The sequence below is a fragment of the Ailuropoda melanoleuca genome, chromosome 4 (assembly GCF_002007445.2).
Source record: "Ailuropoda melanoleuca isolate Jingjing chromosome 4, ASM200744v2, whole genome shotgun sequence".
NCBI classification, from domain to species: Eukaryota; Metazoa; Chordata; class Mammalia; order Carnivora; family Ursidae; genus Ailuropoda; species Ailuropoda melanoleuca.
In genome coordinates this window covers 62,368,611-62,380,166 of record NC_048221.1, presented here as the reverse complement: position 1 = coordinate 62,380,166, position 11,556 = coordinate 62,368,611, and the positions used below count along the sequence as shown (strand labels likewise).

Here is an 11,556-nt window from a genome sequence, read left to right as displayed (position 1 = left end):
GCCCCTGCCCAGCTCGCGGGCAGCGCCCGCCTTCCCGCTCGGCGGGGCTCCGCGCCCCCACCCCCGGGGACTTGCCCACCCTGCAGCATCGCTGGAGGAGGAGAGTAGGGGCTACGCTCCCAGAGGTACAAAGTTCGAGTCCTCACAGGCTACCAATGGGGGGGGGGCTTGATCCGTCCCACGGACTCTGCACACACACCACGGGGGCGCCCAGGGTCAAAAGTGTCTTTGGAGTAAACCTGACTTTGTGAAACCTCGAACTCTGGGATGTCCACGTCCCTTTCTCATTCCAGAAGTTCAGCTGAGCTTTGGATAGTAACTGTCCCGCGACCTGATGGGGACCCAGAAGCCAAGTGAAAGCCAGAGGTGTGCGAATTTTTTTTTAAAAGACCCACATCTTATAAATGTGAGATTTTTATCAGACAGTACAGATTACTTAAAGCGTACCATTTCTCCGCGATCCAATTTTATTAGGATTTACTCTCATTTGTGCTCCACTTCTCTGGGGAAATAATGCTTTGATTAATGTAATCCTGGCCCGGGATTCGCCACATGCCCCTCGCCCCTCTCCCAAGAGAAAGGGCCTGTTTGACAAACAATAACAGACCAGCAACTCTTGCAATCTGCCCACACCTTTGGGGGTGGCTGGGGAGAGGGTGACACACGTTCAAACGCCGTTTGCTAAATGCAATGGTGAGAGAAGGGAGCCAGCTCAGAAAGGAGCGAACTTTCCAGACGCAAAGCCCTGAGCATCGAGGCGCGGGGGCTCATGGGGAGGGACTCTGGGTGGGATGCGCGCGTGGGTGCATGTGTGCGCCTGTCCTCTGTTTGCTCCCAGTGTCTGCCTCTTTGTCCCCCGCCACAGGCCTCCGCCACTCTCCGTGGGCAGTCCCCGGACCCAGGGCGCGTCCACAGCGCCCACCCGCGGCCCCAAAACACCTCGAGAGCAGATCTTAGGAGATAACTAGGCACCGACCTGAGGTGCCCTGCAGCTGCCAGACCCTCAGCTAGAAACCTAGAACGTGGGATCCAATTCAATGGTTCTCCTCATGCATACATGCATGTCTCCATCCATCCATGCATACATGCATACCATACAAATCCGCGGCCGCGGGCTGGCAGAGCTGCACCTCCCTTGCTTCGGGTTGAGAACGGGCGCCTCCTTTCCCGCTCTCCCTCCTCCCGCGCAGCCCTGGCCCCCTCCCGAAGGGAGAACAACAGCTCAATTACGGAAAGGAGCGAAGGAAAGAAATCCCAGGCTCGGAGGCGCCCGCTGCTGCTCCTCTGGTCCCCTTCCCTTACGCCCCGTCCCCACCCCCACCGTCCCCAGCTCGGGGAGGGCGGGGATGCGGCGGTGCGAAGGGGTCCTGCCCTGCTCCGCCAGAACAAAGCCCACCGCGGGAGCCCGCGGCCGCGCACGGAGCCGGTGACAAAGGCGGGCGGGCGGCGCCGAACTCCAAGTCGGCGCTCCTGCGGTGGAGCGGGAAGGAGGCCTGGAAGGTGGGGAGCGATTTGCACCCTGTTTTTCCTGGACTGCTCCCTCTTGCTCTTGTGTACCCAATGACCTGTGAGGGTGACTCGGCGTTCACCTCTTCGCTGTCCCGCACCCCTATCTCCCTCTCCCGTGTCCCTTTCGGTCCCCAATCTTCCCGCTTTTTTCTCCGCCTTACTCCGTTTACCTTTTCTCCTCCCTTTGCCTTTTTTTCTTTTTAATCTCTTTCCATTTTTCTTTTCCATAGAAAAGCAATGCTAATTTGACTTCTGAAAGCCGCTGTGGACGTTCAAACGACAGTTTCAAAGACCTTACAGGGCAGTGCTTAGGGAGAAAGGAAGTAATGGGATCCTCTTAATTTTATTATGCAAACTGTGATCTAAAAAAATAAAATAAAATGCAGTCTAAGGAAGCGGAGCTTAGCCCTGGGACCCCCACAAGCCGCCACCTATTCGGTAGAAGTCGCTTCTGACAGCCACAAATGGGCGGCGGGGGCGGGGTGGGGGGGTGCGAGATCTCTCCGCTCCGCAATGGAGTCCTCGAGCGTTGGTGTCCCCCAGGGCAAACCTAGCTTCTAGGGAAAGTTCCAATCGGACTTTATAACCTTGGCAAGGAATCGCCTGTCAGACCCCTGCAAGGAAACTGCAGTGTTTTCGAACTTATGATACAATAGTCAGTGTTTCTCCAAGTCAAGTTTTGTTCGTTTTTGCGCTGTAATCGAAAAATAAAGGAAACAGCCTAGGCCATTTGGACAATACATGCCGTGACTTACGGGGATTTTTGCATCCTGATATAATATTAAATTAAAATTTGACATCTGTCAAGCATCACTGTAAGCCTGGGATCCTCCCCTTGGGCTAACTGAGTAAGCAGGCTCCCTACAGAAAATTTGAGAGGAGAGGAGCCTTCAAAGAAATAGGGGATACGTAACTTTTAACTTGGGGCAAACCCCAGTACATGAAGCTACAGGGAGCAAGGTCACTTAGTTCTACTATCAAAGTCTCTTTACCAGATATAGGACTGAAATTATATTGCTGCAAACCATAGAGTAGTTGAAATATCAAATTTCAATAAGCATTGGTAATGTATTTTAAAGTTGGGAATGTATTTTAAAGGTGAACAAAATAGCCACACTTTCTTGAAGACCCCCTGTGGCTGACAGGTCCATGGTGGGCCTAAGGAGGGACCTGGACATGAAGTGGGAACTTCCACATTCACAGAAGAGACACCACACAAGCACCATTTGGGGAAAATGTCCAAACCATCAGCCTTCAGCCTGGTAAGCTGCACCCAGCTCCTCAGACAAAAGCTGAGTTCCAATGCCAAAAAATCTAATAATAAAAAACAGAGACACCAAAGTGCAAGAATTGTTTTCTGATGTGCCACGATGACACTTGTTCATCACAAAACCTCCCAGTTCCAGCCAGAAAGGAGACACTGTATAATGTATAGGGAATGGTCTGGATAGTAAGTGTTCCCAAAGGAGAGGAAAGTTCAGTTCTGTTCGAACCACAAGCTCCAAAAATCCAACCACTCCTGATAAGGCTGAGTTAATATTTCTGGGTTTTGTTTTTAAAAACACAGACACAAATACGTACGCGAGCGCGCACGCGCGCGCGCACACACACACACACACACACACACACACCTCAAGCTGACCTTGGAATATTTTTCTAGCTAGGACATACCCACATGTTTTGGTTAATAAATCATCATCATCACTCTGGTCAATCAGCTGGGTTCTACGTTACCTAGCCCTGTGAATTTAAATTCGAAAAAGACCATTGTGTTGGGGGGTAGGGGGGTGGGGAGGTGAGAGGGGCAGGCAAGAATAGTCCATCACGTTGTGTCAGCTACAGCTTCCCTAGCGATTGGTAGTTTTCATTACCAGACTTGTCAGGTGCATACACGAAGCTAGAGTGGGCAAACACTTAGAAATGGGTTGTTTTAAAAGCATGCACTCGATAACCAACTTATCGTGCCTTTTTCATTTAGATGCCACAATCCGAAATGGCCTGTAGTTTAAAGCGGTCCTATGAGCATCAGAAGTAAAGCTTCTTACTATTAGGTGAGAATTTATCGTGACTGAATTTATAATTGCTCCTCCAAACCCATCTTAAAAAAAACCAAAAACTAAGTGTTTGCTCCTTTCCTACAGATCAGATAAATCAGTTATCAAAGTGATACAAAGAACTGGGCTGGGTAGGGGAGTATCCGCAAGCTAAAAAAAAAACAAACAAACAAACTTAGGAGGACCAAGAAACAACTCATCCACTGCCAGCACGACAAATACTCACTTCCACCCAAAAGCTGCTGTTGAAGAGCCCTTTCCTTTGTATATGGCACACAGTGTGGGTTGTGAGAATGCTTAACATTTTAATTTGTAGATGGTAATGGCAAATGTGCTTCTATACTGCTAAGGCGTCAGAGCACCTTATTCTCAAATGGAAGCAAATGAGTAAATGCCCATTTTGTGTTTTGTACATTTGACCCAGGTAATGTTCTTCATTCTCTCATTTGGCAAAAGCAATTTCACCATCCCCAACAATTAAAAGTCTAGTTTTGCCCAGCACTCGGGATCTTAATTCATACCCAGCTTGATCGTTTTCCACCTCCAAATCATCATAGAATCCTAACACGATTTCTATAATATGTCAGTTCTCAAATTAACTTGTTGCTTTACCCAGAATTATTATTTTCTGTTTCTTTTACTTAACACTATAGGTATCATAAGGAGCCAGCATTCTTTTTCATTTGTGTGTGTGTGTGTGCGTGTGTCTTTAAGTACCTTTGCAAGAAAGGAAAGTAAGTAGCAGCCAAGATAGTTACAATCACAGATCTCCTGAAATCCCCCCCCCACAAAAAAATCAGGCTCTAAATATGTACAATTATTGCTTTTCCCCAAAAAAACTGTCTGGCTAACTAGAAAAAAGTTTCCTTTCTCCTTAATAATTTCTAGATGCATTTAGCAAGCCTGGGTGCACAAATTAATCTAGAGCTTTGAGGCATTTGTCCAGTTCACGTGAATCTCCCCCAGAAGTCTTTTGTCTGAAAAGTCCAGAGAGCTGAAGAAAAAGCAATGTTTGGACTCAGATTACACAGTTTCCTCAAGTTTCCACCTTGTTTTATTAGCACAAACCTGACAGTACATTTCCTGACTCTAAATGTGAGCGCTCGCGTTCGAAAATCATGGAATTAAAATGTTGTTCAGAGTATCTGTTTTGCTTACATTATTCCCATAATCTCTCAACTCTCCTGGAATTAAATGCCATTTATAAATCCAAACCTTGACTTTTTCAAGTTAGTTTCAAAGAAAAACTTCTCGTGGCTGGAACCTGGTTGACTTGGAGATGAGTTTGAAAGAATAAGGTGTCTTTCCCCCTCTTCCAGAGGGACATTAGAGCTTTCACTAAATGTACCCCCTTCCTAACAGGCTCTGTGACACATTCACAGGTGCGCTGAACCACTGAACTGTGGAAGCCAGCTTCTCACTTCCAGTCACTCATGGCTTCCCTTCCTTAGTCATGGTCTCTAAATCTCCTTGGGAAAATTGTTAGTGACAAACCGGCTGATTCCTCAGAACCGGTCAGGATTTGCCCTTCACTATTTTAGGAAGTTTTCCGCACATCTTTTTCATCCTTTTGCCACGATAAAGTTCAGTGTTGATTGGCAGTATCTAAAAATCTCTGAGGCGGAAAGCCTGTGCTCTATTAAAACTTTTCTCCAATTGTGTTAAGTAATATTGTCCTAAAAAGTTTCAAGCCCACAGTTATCTCTCACCGATGGCTATTTTGTCTTTCTTTTCCCTAACAAGGCTTTCCAGAGTAAATCCAAAATCCCTCCACAACTGTAGGAAGTAGCAAGAATTGAAGTAGCCATTAAATAGCAAATGGAGTAAAAGGGATCCTGGAAGCCTTGACTAAATCTCCAAGGGCTTGAGTTTAATTTAGAAGTCAAAGCATGTATCAAGTTGAAGAACGTTTATTATTTAACAGATAATACCTCAGAACGCATTTTCGCTCTCTTGACTGCTTCCCCCAAATACGACCTGAAAGGCAGCTTCTTAAGTAACTTAGTCTGTGCCCTTGATAATTTTTAAATGTTTTTGCTTTCACAGCCCAATTCCGTTTTCCAGTCCTCCTATATACACTTCACTGAGAGAAATGGACAAATGCTTGTTTGGGGTTTTGTTTTTGTGTTTTTTTTTTTTTTCCTTTGTGGTTTTTTTGAACTGTATTTCCTTCAGGGCCATTTCACTGACAGGGACGGGTGGGAGACGGGAGACGGAGAGGTCAGGGTCCTCATATTTAAAACCCTCTGTTATGTAATGAATTCACTGCTCATTGTGAATATGCAGAGAAAGGTAGGGGTGTTTGTTCCTTTGGCAAGTTTGCAGAAGCAGATTTGCTTTTGAAACAGCTACATTTTACTCAGTACCTGCTAAGACGAGTCAGTGCGCCCCCTGCTGACAAGTCAATAATGCAACTCCTGAGCACTTCCAAAGTTTATTTTGTTCAGTAAACCGTGTCATATAAAATTAACAACAACCAATAAAATTAGCTTATATGTTTCAACTGTAAAAGTCCAAAACAAAATAAAGCTAGTTTTAGTGGCGCTAGAAATCTCTAGTTTGGCTTCTTCTCTTTGGCTGAACTAAGGTCCTTTTATCTAAAGCCCAGTGCACAAACATATAGCTTAATGTGACTAGTGTTCTTCCTTTTATTTCTTTCTCTATGGCAACCAATATGCTCTGCTCAGAAATGTTCCCCATCAAGGAAACAAATGATCTTCAGGGAGCAGCTCTATATGGCATCTGGTCCAATGGAGCACAGAGAGTTAACCCCAGTCAAAAGCAACGCTGCCAAGCACGTAAACAAGGAGTGGAAAACTGGCGATTCTTACCCCCCTCCCCAACTGAAACCTCTTCCTCTCCTTACAAACCATTTCACTGATTTGGCATCAACTGCTTCCAAAGAAATTATAAATTTTAAATTGTAAGGTGCTCCGGATGCAAAAGTGCAATAAAATTCCAGCCATTTGATTCTACCCCCTCATCACACTAGACGCAGCTTCCTTTAAAAAGAACAAAACCAAGAAGCTTTTACAATCCTCTCCAGCCTATTTCACTAAGGTAAGGTGCCCACACAGGCTTGGCCTTGGCCTAGCTATTTCCTCCAGCCATATTTATCTAATTAACTGCACCTCACAAGTAACTTCCCCCTGGATTTTTACAAAACCCAGGGACAGTGGCGAGGGGAGGGGGGGAGCAAAGCCAGCTGTCAAAATGGAAAACAAAGTAAAATCTAGTTTTCGATAATAAAGCTCCTGCTTCCTTTGGGAATAAAGTGTAGGATGTCCTGGTTAGTTTTGATTGATCGCCCTCTTTTCTGATGGACTTTCACTACCGAGCTGGGAGGCAGTGACTAAGACTGCTCCCCAGACTCCGCATTAACCAGGGGTGCACTGACTTCCTGCCTCCTCTTCCTCCCCTGCTTCCTTCCACTGCGGCTCTCTGCCCTCCCTTTGCCAAGCCCCCCCCCATCCCCCTGCTCCCAGCAGGAATCCCCCCACCACAATCCCAGACAAGCACACACGGGTCACCACATCAGCCCTGGCTACAGAAAGGGGGTATCTTCCCCTCTAGTCCTGATTCTCTAGGAGAAAAAAAAAAAAACCAAAACAAGAAATATGTATAATACTGCGTGCTTTATAATCATTTTTTCTAGGGCTCCCCCCCCGCCACAATCAACAATTAAAATTAATAACACTCTCCTCCCCCCACCACAAAAAAGTGAAATGCCTCACTGTGGGGAGCTTTGGAATGAGTCCATCTTTTTATGTAATATTTTAGCAGGGTTGAGTTTTTTTACTCTCCCCCAGCACACTTTCCCTTCCTTCCTTCAAAACAGTTGCTCTGTGAACCCTCTCTTGTCCCAAGCAATGAAAATAAGCTCCCAAACCTACAAGAGCATAAATAAACCAGAAAAGAGGGGGAGAAAAGGAAAAAGCAGGTAAAGAAAATGAAAAGGACTTACCGAGCAAACTTCCAGGGTTAGATTTTTAAATAAAAGAAGATGCTTTATTATTTTTTTTAAAGGTGCCTTGGGGGGGGGAAGGCATATTCTCAACTCCCCAGAACCGATGCATCCTTAGTCTTCCCCTTACACGGACTCCTCTACACCCAGCTCTCCACCAGTCTATTATTTTCACCAAAATATATGAAAATGTATGCAAATGAAAATCAGCACTAACTGTTCTCCCCTTGTTATATACTTTGGATTTTTTTTCCCAGACAAAACAATCACACTCGGCAAAGGGAGGGGGCGGATGGGGTGGGGCTGGGTGGGGGGAGGCCGGGGAGCGACTCGAGAACTAAGTACGCGGAAAGGGGGGAGGACGAAGGGGACAGACCTCGGAACAGAAGTGTATTTCTGTTATCGAGGAGAACAGCGTTTTGGGGGGCTTCCCATATGCACACACACCCTCCTTGAAAAGAAAGAAAGTGGATCGGCGTGCAAAGGCGTTATCACGTTTCATCAGGCCACCTGAGACTGCTTTTGAAAGCGTGTACTGTGAAATTCATAGCAGTAATTTAGACAAAATCCTCACTGTATATTAATGAAAGGCGGCCCCATGGCTCTGTTCCTATCCTCCCCATTCAGTGTAAACAAAACCACGAGACTCTCTCGGTTTTTGAGCCGGATCCAAGCAAAATCGGCAGGAAAGGAAAACACGGGGTGCTGGCACCGACTATTCAAACGTCTGCACCTGGAGATCTCAGATTTATTCAATGAAATCTGTGTTCCATCTTTTATATATACATATACACATACATAAATATAAAAAAGGAACCTTAGGGGGACGTAGAGGGAAAAAAATCCGTTCTGTTTGGGGTTTGGTTACGGCTGCCTTTCAGATCTGTCCCTTAGCAATAATGGCTTTGCTAAAAACCTACCTACGACGGTATCTCTCACCCGGCAAGCAGGAGCTGGACGAGATCCTACATAAATCCTACGCGTCTACTGTTAATCTTGAGATCACGCAAAGGCGTAGCTTGCGGCTGGGCTGGAGAGCTCTGGCTTTAACTGAGTTCACCTAACTGCGTTCAGCCAGAGGAATTATTCATCGGGAGAGGGCAGCCCGGTTCACAGTTTAATCGGAGCACCCCGGCGGCTCCGCACCCATCTCCAGGGCCGCCGCTCGGCGGCGGGCGCCGCTGGAGCTCAGGACTGCCGGCTGGAGGAGCAGGCTGGGGGCGGCGGGCACAGGGCTGGCGCACCCTCAGCCAGGGGTGCGGGGTGCACGCCCACGCACACTCATTAGGAACGCTGTATTTATTGAATGTCCGAGTTGGGTTAGTTCATTGGAAATCCCCGAGGAGGGTTCAATTTGCCCTTGTTTTCGTTGCCACTTTCTCTTTTTTCTTGGTTCGCTGAGGTTCCTCTGTGCAGCGTTTCCGCTTGGCCGCGTCCCCCCACCCCCGCTTCTCCCGCCTACCCTGCGCGCGCCCCCTCCCGTCCCCCTTAACCCTTTCAGCTGGGCTGAGGCTGAGAAAGCGTTTGTCGCCGCCAGCCCATCCACTACGCAAACCCATCTGAAACAGAAAAGAAAGAAAAAGCACCACTGTGTCTAAGAATAGCGAGCAAGCAAAACACCACTAATAACCATAGAGGGGGAAAATATATATATATATATATACACACACACACATATATATACTTATGCACACACACGCACAATGTAAGCGGTGGAGGGCGCGGTTAGTGGATCCTGGTTCTTTAGGCCGGCTCCTGCTGCAATGGGAATTCCCGGAGCCATTGGGGTGGAATATACAGTTACGACGGATCTATGCGGAAAGGTCGAGCTGATTGCTTTTCAAATACATCGCAGGGCTCTGCTGACCGGCACCCTCCAAACACACAAGGACACGCTCGCTACTTGCTTGAATCCCAGAGGAGGGGGGAGGGAAAAAGGGAGGGAGCAAGGAGAGGCAGAGAGGGGGTGGGGGAGACAGCGAGCCGCGGCAGCGAGCGGTCCGTCTCGCACGCGCGGGCACCGCGCTGGTCCTGGGCTGCAGGTTTCCCAGATGATGGCATCCGAGAACTTAAACAAAGGGGGACGCCGCCGGCGCAAAGCGGCTGCAGAAAGTTGCGGTGGCGGATTTCCAAGGAGCGTGGCCACGACCCGAGCCCTTGGCGATGCGAGCTCTCCCTTTCCCCCCCCGCCGAGACACAGACGGGGGCCGGCTGGTGAAGGAAAAAGGAAACTTTGAAACCACTGGGGATACATCTGCCTATAGGTATTAGCATGAATGCTGCATCCACGCCGCGCGCTTTACAAATCTCTGGAACCGGGGTGGGGGGCGGGGAGGGCGGCAACACAACGCAGTACGAGGTGAAGTGGGTAGGTTGCTATTTTTCATGATTTTTTTCCCCTCTTCATTTTCCTTCCGAGTCTAAACCCCCCCCCCTTCTCCCATCCCTCCCTCCCTCCCTTTTTTCTCCCCTTTCATCCCCCTTCCCAGACTGGTAGCGAACGCCCAGTGCTGCGGAGAGAACGGCAACCTCTCGGCTGGACACTAAGAGTTAAGATGTGGCGGAGGGGGTGGCGGGGGAGGGGCGGAGAGGAGAAAGTGGCGAGGGGGAGGGAGGCTGGGCGAGGGGGGGGGACGACAGATTTCCAGCTTCTACGACGCTCTGCCTAAATTAAAAAGCAACCAATCGGAACGGCCGGAAGGGGGGCCGCTCGTCCTGAGCCAGTCATTCTGGGCCTGCCAATCACCCAGCGGGTAGCCAATCAGCGGGGGCCCTGGTGCTCGACTTCCTTGTATTTGGGAAAGTGTGGTGGTGGGTGCGCGCTCGCGGCGGAGGGTAAACATTCGACAGTCCCTGCTCTGAGAGGGAGGGACAGAGAGCGAACTGTCAGATCCCAGCGAGAGCGGGCGGGCGTAGAGAGGGAGAGGGAGTGAGAGAGAGGGAGGGAGAGGGAAAGTGAGAGAGGGAGAGAGAGCGCGAACGAGGGCGCAGAGCGAGCTCCCGCTGCAACTCCGCTCCGGCTCGGCCAGCGCCAGCGCCGTCGGTGCACTCTACGAGCCGTGCAACGTGCCCACTGGAGTTGGTTGTGTATCAAGGATCCCCTATATGCACACACACACCTCCACCTCCACCAATGCACTCTTCTTCCTCCTCCTCCTCCAGACAACTGCTGGGAAAAAAATAAAACACCAACCCCAACCGTCAGCAACAAGGTAACAGAGCCATTCGACCTCATTTTTCTCCTGTTCAATTTTTTCCTTGTTGTATTTGTTTCCTAATTTCTGCCCAAAAGGAAAGATGTCGCATCAGACTGTGACTGTTGCGAGGAGAATGAAAAAGGACTCTTGTTTCAGAGGCAACCAAGAGCTCCGGCAATAGCAACTTCAGAGAAATGCACCATCGCAAGAAGTTTTCCTAGGACAGAACAAAACTTGAAACGAGAGGACCAGAGGAGGAGAGCAGGAGCCAGCCTCTCCTCTCCGCACAGGCGAACAGCCAGCATCACCACGCCTTCAAGGACGAAAAAAGTTTTACTACTCTAAAGGAAAACGAGTGAAATGTGTTCCTGAGGAGGAAAGAAGAGAGCGGGCAAGGGAAGGAGCGGTCCGGTTGCTGGTCATCCATAATTTGGTTAAGGAAGAAAGGAAGGGCTGCTTTCTTTGTTGTCTCCGGTGAAATCTTCACTTAGCAGGTGGACTGAGCCCCGCACCCGGGCAGAGTCCGCACTCGCCCGAGAACAGTAGGAGAAGCGGGAGCCGGCGCGCCCCGCCAAAGAGACCGGAGCGCAGGCCCGCGCCCCGCCCGGTGAGCCCCGCTGGAGCGAGCGGAACGCGCCGGGGCTGGGGGGCGGCCACGACCCCCCCTGAAGGGGGCGGCCACGGAGCGCGCCCCGAGAAGCGAGCCCCCCTCCCCAGAGCGCTGCTCCAGCTGCTGCTGCTGCTGCTGCTGCTGCTGCTGACCAAGGCCGGCCGGCGACCCCCGCGCCCTGCCGAGCGGCCTTGCAGCTGCAGCCGGGGGCCGCGGCGGCGG

General features: G+C 49.5%; 1 long non-coding RNA gene across 1 annotated transcript; it reads left to right on the top strand.

Annotated features, from left to right (window-relative positions):
* Positions 1 to 9,134: 9,134 nt before the first annotated feature.
* On the top strand, positions 9,135 to 11,550 carry LOC117801944. Its single transcript, XR_004624817.1, has 3 exons — positions 9,135 to 9,791; positions 10,017 to 10,076; positions 10,690 to 11,550. It is a non-coding gene; the product is annotated as an uncharacterized LOC117801944 (long non-coding RNA).
* The last annotated feature ends 6 nt before the right edge of the window (positions 11,551 to 11,556 follow it).